The sequence below is a fragment of the Chionomys nivalis genome, chromosome 20 (assembly GCF_950005125.1).
Source record: "Chionomys nivalis chromosome 20, mChiNiv1.1, whole genome shotgun sequence".
NCBI classification, from domain to species: domain Eukaryota; kingdom Metazoa; phylum Chordata; class Mammalia; order Rodentia; family Cricetidae; genus Chionomys; species Chionomys nivalis.
In genome coordinates, this window is record NC_080105.1 from 669,944 (window position 1) to 686,071 (window position 16,128).

Sequence of the window (16,128 nt, forward strand, 5' to 3'; positions counted from 1 at the left end):
TTTTTTTTTTTTTTGATGAAACAAATCAAACTGCTATGTTGCCAGGTCTTTAAAAAAAATACAAACCAGAGGAATTATATATACATCAAAGCAGTTGGGTATGAAGTAGTGATTAGTTAGGGTTTCTTTTTTTTTTTTTTTTTTTTTTTTTTTTTTTTTTTTTATTCTTTTTTAATTAAAATTTCCACCTGCTCCCCGTTTCCCATTTCCCTCCCCTCCTCCCAAATATTGCCCCCTCCCCCCACTCCCCTCCCCCTATCCCCACTCCTCTTCTCCTCCCCCCACACCATTCCCCCTCCCTCTCGATACTGAAGAGCAGTCCAAATTCTCTGCCCTGCGGAAAGACGAAGGTCTTCTATCTACGTCCAGGAAGGTGAGCTTCTAAACAGGCTAAGCTCCCACAAAGCCAGTTCATGTATTAGGATTGAAACCTAGTGCCATTGTCCTTGGCTTCTCATCAGTCTTCATTGACCGCCATGCTCAGAGAGTCCGGAATCAACCCATGCTTATTCAGTCCCAGACCAGCTGGCCTTGGTGGGCTCCTAATAAATCAGTTCCACTGTCACAGTGGGTGGGTGCATCCCTCGTGGTCCTGATTTTTTGCTCTTGTTCTCCCTCCTTCTGCTCCTCATTTGGACCTTAAGAGCTCAGACCGTTGCTCCAAATTGAGAATCTGTCTCTACCTCGATCCATCGCCAGATGAAGGTTCTAAGGTGATATGCAAGAAATTCATCAGTATAGGATAGGGTCATTTCAGGTTCCCTCTCCTTAGTTGCCCAAGGTACCAGCTGGGGACATATTCCTGGACACCTGCGAACCCCTCTAGAGTCAAGTCTCTTGCCAGCCCTAAGATGGCTCCCTTAGATAGGATATATACTTCGCTGCTCCCGTATCCATCCTTCCTATATCCCAACCATCCCAATCCCCCGAGCTCCTCCCATCCTCCCCTTCTCATATTTCTCATCCCATTTCCCCTTTGCCCCATGCCACCTCACCCGCAAGTTCCCAGATTTTGCCCTGCAATCTTGTCTACTTCCCCCTCTCCATGCGGATGACTATATGATTTTCTTTGGGTTCACTTTCTTATTTAACTTCTATAGGATCACACATTATATGCTTAATGTCTTTTATTTATGGCTAGAAACCGATTATGAGTGAGTACATCCCATGTTCCTCTTTTTGGGTCTGGGATACCTCACTCAGGATAGTGTTTTCTATTTCCATCCATTTGCACGCAAAATTCGAGAAGTCATTGTTTTTTACTGCTGAGTAGTACTCTAATATGTATATATTCCACACTTTCTTTATCCATTCCTCCATTGAAGGGCATCTAGGTTGTTTCCAGGTTTTGGCTATTACAAACAATGCTGCTATGAACATAGTTGAACAGATACTTTTGTCATTTGATGTGGCATCTCTTGGGTATATTCCCAATAGTGGTATTACTGGATCTTGGGGTAGGTTGATCCCAAATTTCCTGAGAAATCGCCACACTGATTTCCAAAGTGGTTGCACAAGTTTGCATTCCCACCAGCAATGAATGAGTGTGCCTCGTTCTCCACAACCTCTCCAGCAAAGGCTATCATTGGTGTTCTTGATTTTAGCCATTCTGACAGGTGTAAGATGGTATCTCAAAGTTGTTTTAATTTGCATTTCCCTTATCGCTAAGGAGGTTGAGCATGACCTTAGGTGTCTTTTGGCCATTTGAATTTCTTCTGTTGAGAATTCTCTGTTCAGATCAGTGCCCCATTTTTTTATTGGGTTCATTAGCATTTTAAAGTTTAGTTTCTTGAGTTCTTTATATATTTTGGTGATCAGACCTTTGTCTGTTGCAGGGTTGGTGAAGATCTTCTCCCAGTCAGTGGGTTGCCTTTTTGTCTTAGTGACAGTGTCCTTTGCTTTACAGAAGCTACTCAGTTTCAGGAGGTCCCATTTATTCAATGTTGCCCTTAATGTCTGTGCTGCTGGGGATAAACGTAGGAAGTGATCTCCTGTACCCATATGTTGTAGAGTACTTCCAACTTTTTCTTCTATCAGGTTCAGTGTGTTCAGACTAATATTGAGGTCTTTAATCCATTTGGACTTGAGTTTTGTGCATGGTGATAGATATGGATCTATTTTCATTCTTCTACACGTTGACAACCAGTTCTGCCAGCACCATTTGTTGAAGATGCTCTCTTTTTTCCATTGAATACTTTTAGCTCCTTTATCAAAAATTAGGTGTTCATAAGTTTGTGGGTTGAAATCAGGGTCTTCTACTCGGTTCCATTGATCAACTTCTCTGTTTTTATACCAATACCAAGCTGTTTTCAATACTGAGGCTCTGTAATAGAGTTTGAGGTCAGGGATGGTAATGCCTCCAGACGATCCTTTATTATATAAGATTGTTTTGGCTATCCTGGGTTTTTTGTTTCTCCATATAAAGTTGATTATTGTCCTCTCAAGATCTGTGAAGAATTTTGATGGGATTTTAATGGGGATTGCATTGAATCTATAAATTGCCCTTGGTAGAATTGCCATTTTTACTATGTTGATCCTCCCTATCCAAGAGCAAGGGAGATCCTTCCATTTTCTGGTATCCTCCTCAATTTCTTTCTTCATTGACTTAAAGTTCTTGTCAAATAGATCCTTTACTTCCTTGGTTAGGGTTACCCCAAGATATTTTATGCTATTTGTGGCTATCGTGAAGGGTGATGCTTCTCTGATTTCCATCTCTGCTTCCTTATCCTTTGTGTATAGGAGGGCAACTGATTTTTTGGAATTGATCTTGTATCCTGCAACGCTACTAAAGGTGTTTATCAGCTGAAGGAGTTCTTTGCTGGAGTTTTTGGGGTCGCTTATGTACACTATCATATCGTCTGCAAATAATGAAAGTTTAACTTCTTCCTTTCCGATTTGAATCCCTTTGATCCCCTTATGTTGTCTTATTGCTATTGCTAGAATTTCAAGCACTATATTAAAGAGGTATGGAGAGAGTGGACAACCTTGTCGTGTTCCTGATTTTAGTGGAATAGCTTTGAGTTTCTCTCCATTTAATTTGATGTTAGCTGACGGCTTGCTATAAATTGCTTTTATTATATTTAGGAACGACCCTTGTATTCCTAATCTCTCTAAGACCTTTATCATAAAGGGATGTTGAATTTTGTCAAATGCTTTTTCCGCATCTAATGAAATGATCATATGGTTTTTTTCTTTCAGATTATTTATATGATGGATTACATTGATAGATTTTCGTATGTTGAACCAGCCCTGCATCTCTGGGATGAAGCCTACTTGATCATAATGGATAATTTTTCTAATGTGTTCTTGGATTCGGTTTGCCAGTATTTTATTGAGTATTTTTGCGTCGATGTTCATGAGTGAGATTGGCCTGTAGTTCTCTTTCTTGGTTGTGTCTTTGTGTGGTTTTGGTATCAGAGTAACTTCAGCTTCATAAAAGGAATTTGGCAATGACTTCTCTGTTTCAATATTGTGAAATACATTAAGGAGTATAGGTATTAGGTCTTCTTGGAAGTTCTGGTAGAATTCTGCATTAAAGCCGTCTGGACCTGGGCTTTTTTTGGTGGGAAGGTTTTTTATAACAACTTCTAATTCTTCGCGACTAACAGGTCTATTTAGATTGTTCACCTGGTCCTGGTTTAACTTTGGTATATGGTACTTATCTAAAAAAGTGTCCATTTCTTTTACATTTTCCAATTTTGTGGCATACAGGTTTTTGTAGTAAGATCTAATGATTCTCTGAATTTCGTCTGTGTCTGTGGTTATGTCTCCCTTTTCGTTTCTGATTTTGTTAATTTGCGTATTCTCTCTCCGCCGTTTGATTAGTTTGGATAGGGGTTTATCAATCTTATTGATTTTCTCCAAGAACCAGCTTTTTGTTTCATTGATTCTTTGGATTGTTTTCTGTGTTTCTATTTTGTTGATTTCAGCCCTCAATTTGATTATTTCCAGTCTTCTACTTCTCCTAGGTGAGTCTGCTTCTTTTCTTTCTAAAGCTTTAAGGTGGGCTATTAGGTCTCCAATGTGTGCTTTCTCCGTTTTCTTTATGTGGGCACTTAATGCTATGAACTTTCCTCTTAGCACTGCTTTCATAGTGTCCCATAGGTTTGAGTATGTTGAGTCTTCGTTTTCATTGAATTCAAGAAAGACTTTAATTTCTTTCTTTATTTCTTCCTTGATCCAGGTGTGGTTCAGTAGTTGACTGTCCAATTTCCATGAGTTCATAGGCTTTCTGGGGATAGCATTGTTGTTGAATTCTAACTTTAATCCATGGTGATCTGATAAGACACAGGTGGTTACCGATATTTTTTTGTAACTGTGTAAGTTTGCTTTGTTACCGAGTATGTGGTCTATTTTCGAGAAGGTTCCATGAGCTGCAGAGAAGAAGGTATATTCTTTCTTATTTGAGTGGAATGTTCTATAGATGTCTGTTAAGTCCATTTGATTCATTACCTCCCTTAATCCTCTTATTTCTCTGTTAGGTTTCTGTCTGATTGACCTGTCCATTGGTGAGAGAGGAGTGTTGAAATCTCCTACTATTAGTGTGTGTGGTTTGATGACTGCCTTGAGTTTTAGTAACGTTTCTTTTACATAAGTGGGTGCTTTTATATTAGGGGCATAGATATTCAGGATTGAGACTTCATCCTGGTGAATTGTTCCTGTTATGAGTAAAAAATGTCCATCTCCATCTCTTTTGATTGATTTTAGTTTGAAGTCAACTTTCTTAGAAATTAGTATGGCCACACCTGCTTGTTTCTTAGGTCCATTTGCTTGATAAACCTTTTCCCAGCCCTTTACTTTGAGTAGATGTCTGTCTTTGTGGTTGAGGTGTGTTTCTTGTAAGCAACAGAATGTTGGATCCTGTTTTCGTATCCAATCTCTTAGCCTGTGCCTCTTTATAGGTGAGTTGAGTCCATTGATATTAAGTGATATTAATGACCAGTGGTTGTTAACTCCGGTCATTTTTCCTTTCTTTCTTTCTTTCCTTCTTTTGGTAGTAGAGTTTGTGTGTTTCCCTTCTTCAAGTTGTGCTGGTGAAGGGTCATTAGATGTCTGAGTTATTGTGGGCATTGTTGGACTCCTTGGTTTGTGATTTTCCTTCAATTACTTTCTGAAGGGCTGGATTTGTGGCTACGTATTGTTTAAATTTGTTTTTATCCTGGAAAATTTTGTTTTCTCCATTTATAGTGAATGAAAGCTTGGCTGGGTATAGTAGTCTGGGCTTGCATCCATGGTCTCGTAGTTTCTGCAGTATATCTATCCAGGACCTTCTGGCTTTCATGGTTTCCATAGAGAAATCAGGTGTAAGTCTGATAGGTTTACCTTTATAGGTAACTTGACCTTTTTCCTTTGCAGCTCTTAATATTCTTTCTTTATTCTGTATGTTTTGTGTTTTGATTATTATATGACGAGGAGATGTTTTTTTTTGATCCAGTCGATTTGGTGTTCTGTATGCTTCTTGGACCTTCAAAGGAATATCTTTCTTAAGGTTGGGAAAGTTTTCTTCTATAATTTTATTAAATATATTTTCTGGACCATTGAGCTGTACTTCTTCTCCTTCTTCTATCCCTATTATTCTTAGGTTTGGTCTTTTTATTGTGTCCCAGATTTCCTGAATGTTTTGTGATGAGAATTTGTTGGTTATGCTGTTTTCTTTGATGAGAGTGTTTATTTTCTCTATGGTATCTTCAGTGTCTGAGATTCTTTCTTCTATCTCTTGTAATCTGTTGGTGGTACTTGTCTCTGTAGTTCCTGTTCGTTTATTCAAATTTTCCATCTCCATCCTTCCCTCGGTTTGTGTTTTCTTTATTACTTCCACTTCATTCTTCAAGTCTTGAACCGTTTCCCTTACCTGTTTGATTACTTTTTCTTGTTTCTCTTGGTTTTCTTGGGTATCTTTGAGAGATTTATTCATTTCCTCTACCTTTTTGTTTGTAATCTCTAATTGGTTGTGGCAGTTTTTCACCTCCTGTTTAAGGTCCTCTATTATTTTCATAAAATTCACTTTTGAGTCGAATTCTTCTAATTCTTCTGGATTAGGGTGTACACTTCTCATTTCGGTATTCCTGGATCCTGGTGATGTCACGTTGCCTTTCAAGTTGTTGGGGGAATTCTTGCATTGGCGCCTGCCCATCTTTTCCTTCAAATGGAGCCAGGAGAGGCCTGATGTCTTGGACCAGTCTTTGCTGTGACTAACTCTCTAGGTGTATCTCCTCAGTGTAGGGGCAGGAACCGTTCCCTTCCAGATGAACTCCTCAACACCAAAACATGGATGCGTGGTATTCCAATGACCCGCGTAAAGAAGGCCGAATGCAAGGGGTCGGGCGGGGTCGAGTAGAACACAGGCGACACTGCAGTACAAGCTGGAGGTGCCTGCACTCCCTTTCGGGGGTTGCTGAGGCCTGCCCGCTAGGCAGGCACTCACTGCTCTGGTTGGGTAGCCTTAGTGTAGGGGCGTTTGTGCTCTCTACCGGGACCGTCCGCCCCAGGATAGCACACACTCACCCGTCCCGATGAAACTTCTCGGCACCTACACAGGAACTCCTGGATGCCACAATGAGCCAGGGACAAAGGGAAGTAGGGCGCAGGCAGAGCAGGTCCAGGAGATCACAGCAGAGACTGCAGCCCCAGCAGCAGGGGCCCGCTTTCCCTGGCGGGGACCTTGAGGCCTGCCCTCTAGTCAGGCACTCACTGCTCTGGGCTGGTAGCCTTAGTGAAAGGGCAGGAAACTGTTCCACAGCTAAGGACCTTGCAGACAAGGCAGGCTTGGGGGTGGGGGTGGGGGGCGGGTGTGTAGGAAAGAAAGCCTTGCAGCAGGAGCTGGGGGGGGGGGGCGTTTGTGCTCTCTACCGGGACAGTGCGCCCCAGGATAGCACACACTCACCCATCCAGATGGGACTTCTCAGCACCTATGCAGGGATTCCTGGTGGCCCCAATGAGCCCGGGACCAAGGGAAATAGGGGGCAGGGAGAGCAGGTCCAGGAGATCACAAGCAGAGACTGCAACCCCAGCAGCAGGGGCCTGCTTCCCCTGGTGGGGACCTTGAGGCCTGCCCTCTAGTCAGGCACTCACTGGTCTGGGCTGGTAGCCTTAGTGAAAGGGCAGGAAACTGTTCCACAGCTAAGGACCTTGCAGACAAGGCAGGCTTGGGGGTGGGGGTGGGGGCGGGTGTGTAGGAGAGAAAGCCCTGCAGCAGGAGCTGGGGGAGGGGCGTTTGTGCTCTCTACCGGGACCGTCCGCCCCAGGATAGCACACACTCACCCGTCCCGATGAAACTTCTCGGCACCTACACAGGAACTCCTGGATGCCCCAATGAGCCAGGGACAAAGGGAAGTAGGGCGCAGGCAGAGCAGGTCCAGGAGATCACAGCAGGGACTGCAGCCCCAGCAGCGGGGGCCCGCTTTCCCTGGCGGGGACCTTGAGGCCTGCCCTCTAGTCAGGCCCTCACTGCTCTGGGTTGGTAGCCTTAGTGAAAGGGCAGGAAACTGTTCCACAGCTAAGGACCTTGCAGACAAGGCAGGCTTGGGGGTGGGGGTGGGGGGCGGGTGTGTAGGAAAGAAAGCCTTGCAGCAGGAGCTGGGGGGGGGGGGGGCGTTTGTGCTCTCTACCGGGACAGTGCGCCCCAGGATAGCACACACTCACCCATCCAGATGGGACTTCTCAGCACCTATCGTGATCATACATTTCAAGTAAGAGTGTCTATGAAATGGTGGTGGGTTGTTGCTCCTGGTTTTGTTTTTCATATTTTCACAACTTCTCAATTCCCTTGAGATTTTCTTATTTCTTATTCAGTTTTGCTTAGATGTTGGTAATGATTCAGGGAAACATTTGAACTCATGATCCTCATGTGTATACCTTTGAGTACAAATCTAAGTGTAGATGATGTACTCCCAACACAATTTAACAATGTTAAGGTTAAAATGCTTAATAGAAGAGAATATAAGAAACATTAATGATCTCGTGTGTATTCAAAAAAAGTGTTTTTGTTTATCTAGTAGAGATTTATTAAAATAGGATAATCATCATTCAACTGTGTATCTCATACTGTAGCTTAATGTTTTTTATGTGTGTATGTGTGTGTGTATACATATATATTGGTGGTCCATGCTTCCCTCATCCTAATTAGTAACCATTTGGCATTTTATCTTGAAGAATTGCTTTCTAAGGAAATTATCCAGAGATGTCAGATAATGTAATGGCACTAAGATTTATTTTTGTAACAAAGATTTATGGAGTGTATGTGTGTGTGTGTGTGGTATGGGAGAATTGTCTATGTTCTGTCAATCATGTTTTAAATAAATGCTGATTGGCCATTAGGCATTCAGGAAGTTTAGGCAAAAAAAAAAAAAAAAAAAAAACCAGACAGGAATTAAAGGCGGGCCAATGAAAACAGGAATATTCTGGGAAGAAGGAAGCTCTTTTGCCCATCCTGCCCAGACCAAGGAAGGAGCAAGATGTGACCTGCCCTACTGAAAGATGTACCGAGCCATGTGGCTAACATATACTAAAATAATGTGCTAATATAAGTTATAAGAGCTAATACGAAGCCTGAGATAATGGGCCAATCAGTTTATAATTGATATAGACCTCTGTGTAATTTTCTTTGGGGGTTACTGACTGTAGTAACTGGGTAGAAAAGAAATCCCAACAAGCAAGCCCTCATGTTACATGTGTGCAATATGATTATTGGTTTGTAGGACCAATACAGATATGTGGAGATCAGAAGACAACTTCACATTTTCTACTTTTAGTCCTCTTAATATGATGATCAAGGTTAATTTTTCATTCTTGCACACCACAGATCTTTCCCATGGAGCTATTTCACTGTTCCTCAAATAAGATTATTAGGAATGTTGTAATAGTAAACTCTTGTCTCCTTTTAAGATTGTAAACTTAATTTCATATGAGGTTAGAGGAACAGTATAATTTGAATAATAAATCATCTTTGCATAGGAAAATAGTTATATGATTATACATCTTTTTAATTTGTTTTCCTGGGGACTAAACATTTGTTTATAACACTTTCTCAAAAACCATGATTGAATGCCAAAGAATTGCCTCATTAATTAAAATTGGTTGCTGATAAGCCTGATGACCTGTATTCTATGTCTGGGTGACCCATCTTGCTCCTACAAGTGTTTTTCTTTTATTTCAAAACTTGGGCAGTGGCGTATGTGCATTCCTACATACATAAATAATTTTTAATCCTGAATAAGTACAATTGAGGTCAATTGTAGTCAAATGAATTCCTAAGTTTCATCATTAAGCTCACATAGGGCAAGAAAATAATAGACACCTGTGGGTTGTCCTCCAGTGCTACATACACATGGCACAGGTGTATACACACAAACAGAGTTTAAACATTTTTGCATGCATAAAGTTAATAAAGCAAAGAAAATAACCCAATTATTGAGCACATAATGAATTAAAATTCTCCTACACTTGGGTGAATCTCAGGCATGGATGAGATCCCTATTTGTGTATCTGAAACAGCATGTTCAATTCTGAAACCATAACACAAAACAAACAGAAATGGACCCAGCAGGTTATATTCATATATTTGCACATATTTATTCACATAGACTTAACAAGGAAGGAATTAGAAGGGGAAAATTTGTGAAGAGATGGAGAGGACAAGGAAGGGGGAAAGTGATGCAATATGTTTTATTTTAAATGTATAAAATAAATTTTAAATAAAAATGCAGCTTGTGAGATAGCTTTGCATAAATTAGTGGTGTATCTTTATCACAGACTTTAAGATAGACTTTTCACTGCTCTTCAGTGAAAACAGCATTGCTGTATAAAGGAAGTTCTTTTTTTTTATTCTTTTTTAATTAAAATTTCCAACTGCTCCCCGTTTCCCATTTCCCTCCCCCTCCTCCCACACATTGCCCCCTCCCCCCACTCCCCTCCCCCATCCCCACTCCTCTTCTCCTCCCCCCAGTCCATTCCCCCTCCCTCTCGATACTGAAGAGCAGTCCAAATTCCCTGCCCTACAGGAAGACCAAGGTCCTCCCACTTCCATCCAGGCCCAGGAAGGTGAGCATCCAAACAGGCTAAGCTCCCACAAGGTCAGTTCATGTATTAGGATCGAAACCTAGTGCCATTGTCCTTGGCTTCTCATCAGCCTTCATTGTCCGCCATGTTCAGAGAGTCCAGTTTCAACCCATGCTTATTCAGTCCCAGTCCAGCTGGCCTTGGAGAGCTCCCAATAGATCAGTTCCACTGTCACCAATATTCAAAACATGGGCTTAGAAAAGGGGGTGCTGGTGTAGCTGCTTTGTATTGTTGCTCTGCATGGTTGATGGTTGTCTCTGGTTGAACTTTGTTTATGGGTGTGTTTATTATTATTGAAATTACTCAAGAAAAAAATCATTTTTTTTCCATGAGATAGGGTTTCTCTGTGTAACAAAGCCCTGGCTGTCCTGGAACTCACTCTGACCTTGAACTCAGAGATCCGCCAGTTTCTGCCTTCCAAGTGCTGGGATTAAATGTATGCCACTGCCACCCAGCAAAAATCAATTTCCTAAAAATGCGCAAAAAATTCTTTTGATAATAAAATTGCAAGTGACAAAATAGAGGCATTTATATCTAAAATAAAACAAAGGCAAAAGTACAGTGTACAGACAACATCAAGAACATTAGATCATGGAGCTATTGGCAACATTGTAGATTAGGCTGGCCTTGAATCACAGAGATCCATCTGCCTCTGCCTCCCAAGTGCTAAGATTGCAAGCGTGTGCCACCACTGCTCAGCTGGCACATGATATTTTTAAAATCACTGAGAAGTAGTGCATTGGGTGGCTATAATGATGTGTCCTCTGGTAGCACTAGGAAGGCATGTGAGAGTCACTGGAGTCTTATAAAGCAGAACCACCTGAGTCCCAGACACCATGGTAGGGGTATAAGTGCTTATTTTCCAACACAAACAAATGAGAATGGGGATGGCATTTTCATAAGTATAAAATTTAATTCCCTGGGAGTAGGAAAGGGGATGATTGGGAGCCAAGCCATGAATTAGGAGGTGAAAGCTGGCCCCCAGCACTTCCATGAATGATAAACACCTCAAAACTCTTGGGCAGACTCTCTTATGACTTTGTCAGGGCATTCTCAGAGGCTCTTCTAAATGCCCCTGCCTACTGGCATGCTAGACAATACAGTGTGTGGTCCAGCTGCTTTCCAGTCTCCCTAAAGGCACCTTGGCATTTGGAAGGCTGGCTCCCCAACATGTATCTGGGCAGTGTACCCAGCTACTCTTCTTGTCCCTTCAGACATGGTATAAAGAACAGAGAAGACCTGCACTCTTTGGGCCTCAGAGGATATATCAACCTTGCTCTGTGAGTAGAAGTTAGGTGGGTACCAGATGCTCCACAGAGTTAATACAAGTTTGAAATTAGTTTCCTCTTTTTCACTCTCTGTAACGTGGGGATGCAATGCTTTACTTGGATAAAACCAAAAACACAGTCAAGTCATTCTTCAAGAAAATGTATTTGTTCCTCCACAGCAGAAGTAGGGAAGTGGAATAAATCTGTGCAAAGCATGTGTCATATCACATTCTTTCCAGTGCACACTTGTTACTGCAACCTCATTCCCAGGTTTTCCAAATTCAGCTCAAATAATTCTACTTTGTTTTGGCCTTCATAGCTGCCTCCTCTCTCAAACTGGTTTTCCTTTCCAGGTTCAAGCTTGTTAAAGACTTGTGTCTTTTCACTGCCTAAAAGGAAAAAAAATTGAAGAGATGATGACGCCAGGTTGGAGAAGATATTCTCCCCCTTGTGCTGACATCAGCAGGCTGACTCTGCAGTACAGGCCAGAAGTGGTCAGCTGTCTGGGCACTGGGCACAGTAGAGTCCTGTACACACCTTCTATTCTGACTTGAGTGCCCAACCCCTCTAAGGAGAGAAGTATATGGCTCTCCCTTTCTGCCTTAATGACTTCTCTCTCCAAATCCTGTCTCTTTTTCTCCACACCCTTCACTCTTTTTTTTTCTTTTTCTTTTTTGTTTTCTTTTGTGACTTTTTGAGACAGGGTTTTTCTGTAGCTTTGGAGCCTGTCCTGGCACTCACTCTGTAGACAAGGCTGGCCTTGAACTCACAAAGATCAACCTGTCCCTGCCTCCCAGTGCTGGGGTTAAAGGTGTGCACCACCACTGCCTGGCCATTCTTCACTCTTATTTATAATGGGAGCCACAATTTCCTCTCCATCTCCCTGTTTTCATGTCTCCTTCCCTAACTTGTGAGTGTACTTTCTGGCACCTTTCTTCTCTTTTAACAAAAACATTTAGCTTTGGGAATCCCAGGCTTTACCAAAATATTATCAGTGATGACTTCTAAAATGATCTATCCTCAAACATCACTTTCCTTGCTTCCCTAAGTGTGAACTATTAAATTTCTATGGATCTTATAATATCTGGCCCATTTTTATGTCAAGCTTGTGAATCTTGCAGCCACAGAAACTGGGATTTTCTGACACCCATGTTATTGCACATGTGAAACATCTGATGGGAGGAGGAAAGGATGGGGAAAGAATGTCAATGGTAAGGACAAAGCATAATGGTCACTAACTCATCTCTCCTAATGACCTTTAGCTCTATAGGTTTTCATTCTAGCACATGCCCTTGGAAGGTGCTGGAGGACACCCTAGGGGGATTATTTGCTTCTGGAGATTTTTAACATCAAGTATTTCTCAGAATTCTAGAAATACACATGTCTATGCATAGGCTTTTGAAGGTCTCAGTCTGAGAATTATGAATGAGAGGTCAAATGGGGAGACAGGAAAAGGGAAGTAGGCCAGGCTAATTTCCAAGAAACTTCACTCAGGTCTGCATATTTGCCCCTTTGTGCTCCTGTGAGGCTGGATTGAGATGGCTAGAATTTTCATGTGACTGCAAGGCACAGAGAGTCAAGAATTTATGTCCTCTTTACTCTGGAATTGCTCAAGATAAGGAGATCAGTTGACAAGTATGTTCATGGATAAATCATTTTCTTTTTTTCTTTTTTGGGGGGGGTTTTTAAGATAGAGTTTCTCCATGTAGCTTGGCTGTCCTGGAACCAGACTGGCCTGAAACTCAGAGATACACCTGCCTGGGTCTCCTGAGTGCTGGGATTAAAAGGCACTACCACCTGACTGAAGAGTCTTTTTACTTTGTAACAACAGCTAAAGTATATCTCTAAGTGAAAACTGTGACACAGAATTAGACATGATAGTCAAGGTGTGTTCTTGAATTTGAAAGCACACACACATATTCACATACTTTAGAATTACTTATTTTTATTTTATGGGTATAAATATTTGCATGTATGTACATGTAACCATGTATGTGCCTGGTACCTGTGATGGCCAGAGAGGGTAGCAGATCTCTTAGAACTGGAGTTACAGTTGGTGTGAGCTGCTACGCGGGTGCTGGGAATTGAGCCTGGGTATTCTGCAGGAGCACCAAATGTTCCTAACCACTGAACCATCTCCCCAGCCCCCAAAGTAACCATATATTAATAACAAGGTAGTTTAATAGGTCATTTAGTAACATGAAAAATCAGATCTGAGGTTTTGTTTTCCTTTTAATTTCTTTTAAATCTAAGTTTTTATCTCTCCACTTACTATGTAAGTTTTGGAAAATGCATGGTGCATGTGTAAGCTGCAGTTTTGTTATAAAGCATGGTGATGGAAAAGTCTCTCTCTTGGGCTCTCACATCCACTGACTTTACACAGGTGTTGCTGTGTAAACAAACATTCAGGACTGGGGAGCAATCTCACCCTTACTTCAGTTATGTCTAGGTTCAAATTACTTCTGTCACTAGAGAGATGCACAGCTTTGAGCAAGCTGTCAAAACTTGCTTTAAAAATTATTGTTTTGCCAGGAAGTGGTCAAATGTAACCTTTAACCCCAGAATTTGGGAGGCAGAGATAGGCAGATCTCTGTGAGTTTGAGGTCAGCCTGATCTACAGAGTGAGTTCCAGGACAGCCAAGACTGATACACAGAGAAACCCTGCCTCAAAAAACAAAACAAAACAAACAAACAAACAAAAAATTATTCTTTTACTGTCTGTGTGCAGGCACACATGTTCTTTGGGGTACATGTGGAAGTGCCAAGACAATTTCTAGGAGTTGATTTTCTCCTGCCATCTTGTGGGATGCAAGTGCCTCTGCCTGCTGAGTCCCCTCATCAGCCCACTGCTGAAGCTTCCTAAGCTATGGTTTCCTCATCTCAGGGTAGCATCTACCCAACAAAGATGTCATGAGGTACAAATGAGGTCACCACTCAGAAGAGCATTCAGTCAGTAAATTGATACAAAGTGGCTTCTTCTTAGCTCTTTCCCTTCTCAGACTAAACTGAGGAGGCATCTTTGGGAAAGCACACAGAGACAGAGAGGAGCTGGCTCGTACCTTCTTGCCCTCAATAACCATATAGATGAATTCTGCCATTGTCAGAGCAATCATTAAATAGCTGACCTTCACCCAGAGCTTGTTCTTTTTAGCATCAAACATCTCAAACCCAGCAATAGAATGAGCAAACTTGATTAACTCTTTTCTTTCTGTACCTGCAGCATCACAACTTAAAAGTACAGTGACATCTGTAAACACAAAGCATCTAGGACCTATGACCTCATAGCACCTCAAGGAGTGTGGGCCAAGTTCACAATTCTTTCATTTTTGGAGTCTGGGTATTTCTTACTTTATAGTCCAGGCTAACCTGGAACTCATTTTTCCCCTCTCAAAAAGACCTGCTATGATCTCAAGTTATAACAAAAATATAGTTGAGAAAAAAAAAACTAACATAGAAGTTAATATTCTTTGTGAAATCCAGTTTTCTCCCCCATATTTAAACTTTATGTACATGGGTGGCTTGTGTGAAAGTATGTCTGTGAAACATGTACATGCAGTGTTTGAGTCAGAGGCCAGATAAGGGTGTTGGATTTGGATCTCTATGATACAGAAAGTTATAAGCCACATGTGGGTTCTGGGAATTGAACCTCCATTCTCTGGAAGAGCCACCAGTGCCCTTAACCATCAAGTCATCTCTGTAGCCCTGAATATTCTGATTTTTGATGGGGGGTATTTGAAACTATGTTATTAATTCAAAGTCTTTTCATTTTTATTAATGCATCTAAACGTGCATTTTATATAACAAAACCTACACTTGCTGGGAATAGTGGCACAGAAGCAGGAGGATCTTTGTGAGCTCAAGGTCAACCCATTTCCTATATCAAGTTCCAGGAAAGCCAGGGCTACAGAGAGACCCAGTCTCAAAGCAAATAAACACAAAACAAGCCTTAGGCTTTATTTCAAAGAATGCAAGCAAATTGGTATTTTTCTCTAGCCTCTACTTTAGCATTTGACTCTGTTTTGAACCACGACCAGATATGAGGTTGCATGAGCCAGCAAAATAATCCCTTAAACAATGGTCCCTTAATGTTAATCTTGTCATGAAGGCTTTGCTAAAACTGAGTGACAATGGGCTGGAGCTTGGGCTTTTTGGCAAGCATTTAGAATATAGCCTTTCTAATCTGCCCTCTGACTGATGACCTACATGCCCTGATAATTTCCTGGGTAAAAGAGAAGAGGCATAATGTGCAAGAGTCTGAAGAAAAGGCTGGGTATACAAGATGGCTTAGTAGGTAAAGGTGCTTGCAGCCAAGCCTGATGAACTGAATTCAATTCCCAGGGCCTATATGGTAGAAGAAACTTCTGTAAGGTGTCTTACTTCTACACAGATGCTGTGTCATGAGCACCACCCCAAGACACTAACTGAATAAATGTAATTAAAATGAAATGAGAGAGAAGGCTATTTATGTCCATGATTCTGTAGGAAGACAGTGGGATTTGGTTGTACCATGGTACCAAGAAGAGCAAGACAGGACACATAGAGTCCAAGTGGGGTGTTCCCAGTAGGTGTACACAGGAAGTGACTATCTCTAAATAATCAGATTGAAGTGCTTTCTACACTCTTCTCCCAATATTTAGCATGTGTATTGTTGAATATCAGCAAGAGCAATGGCTTTCAAAGGCTGCCATGGAAGATGCCCGGACAGAGAAGGACCCTAAACACATGTACAGTGTGATGGAAGAGCTGGGACTCAGAAGGCAGATTGTGCTCCCAAGGCACTAAAGCTGGGCCTGCAGGACAGTAG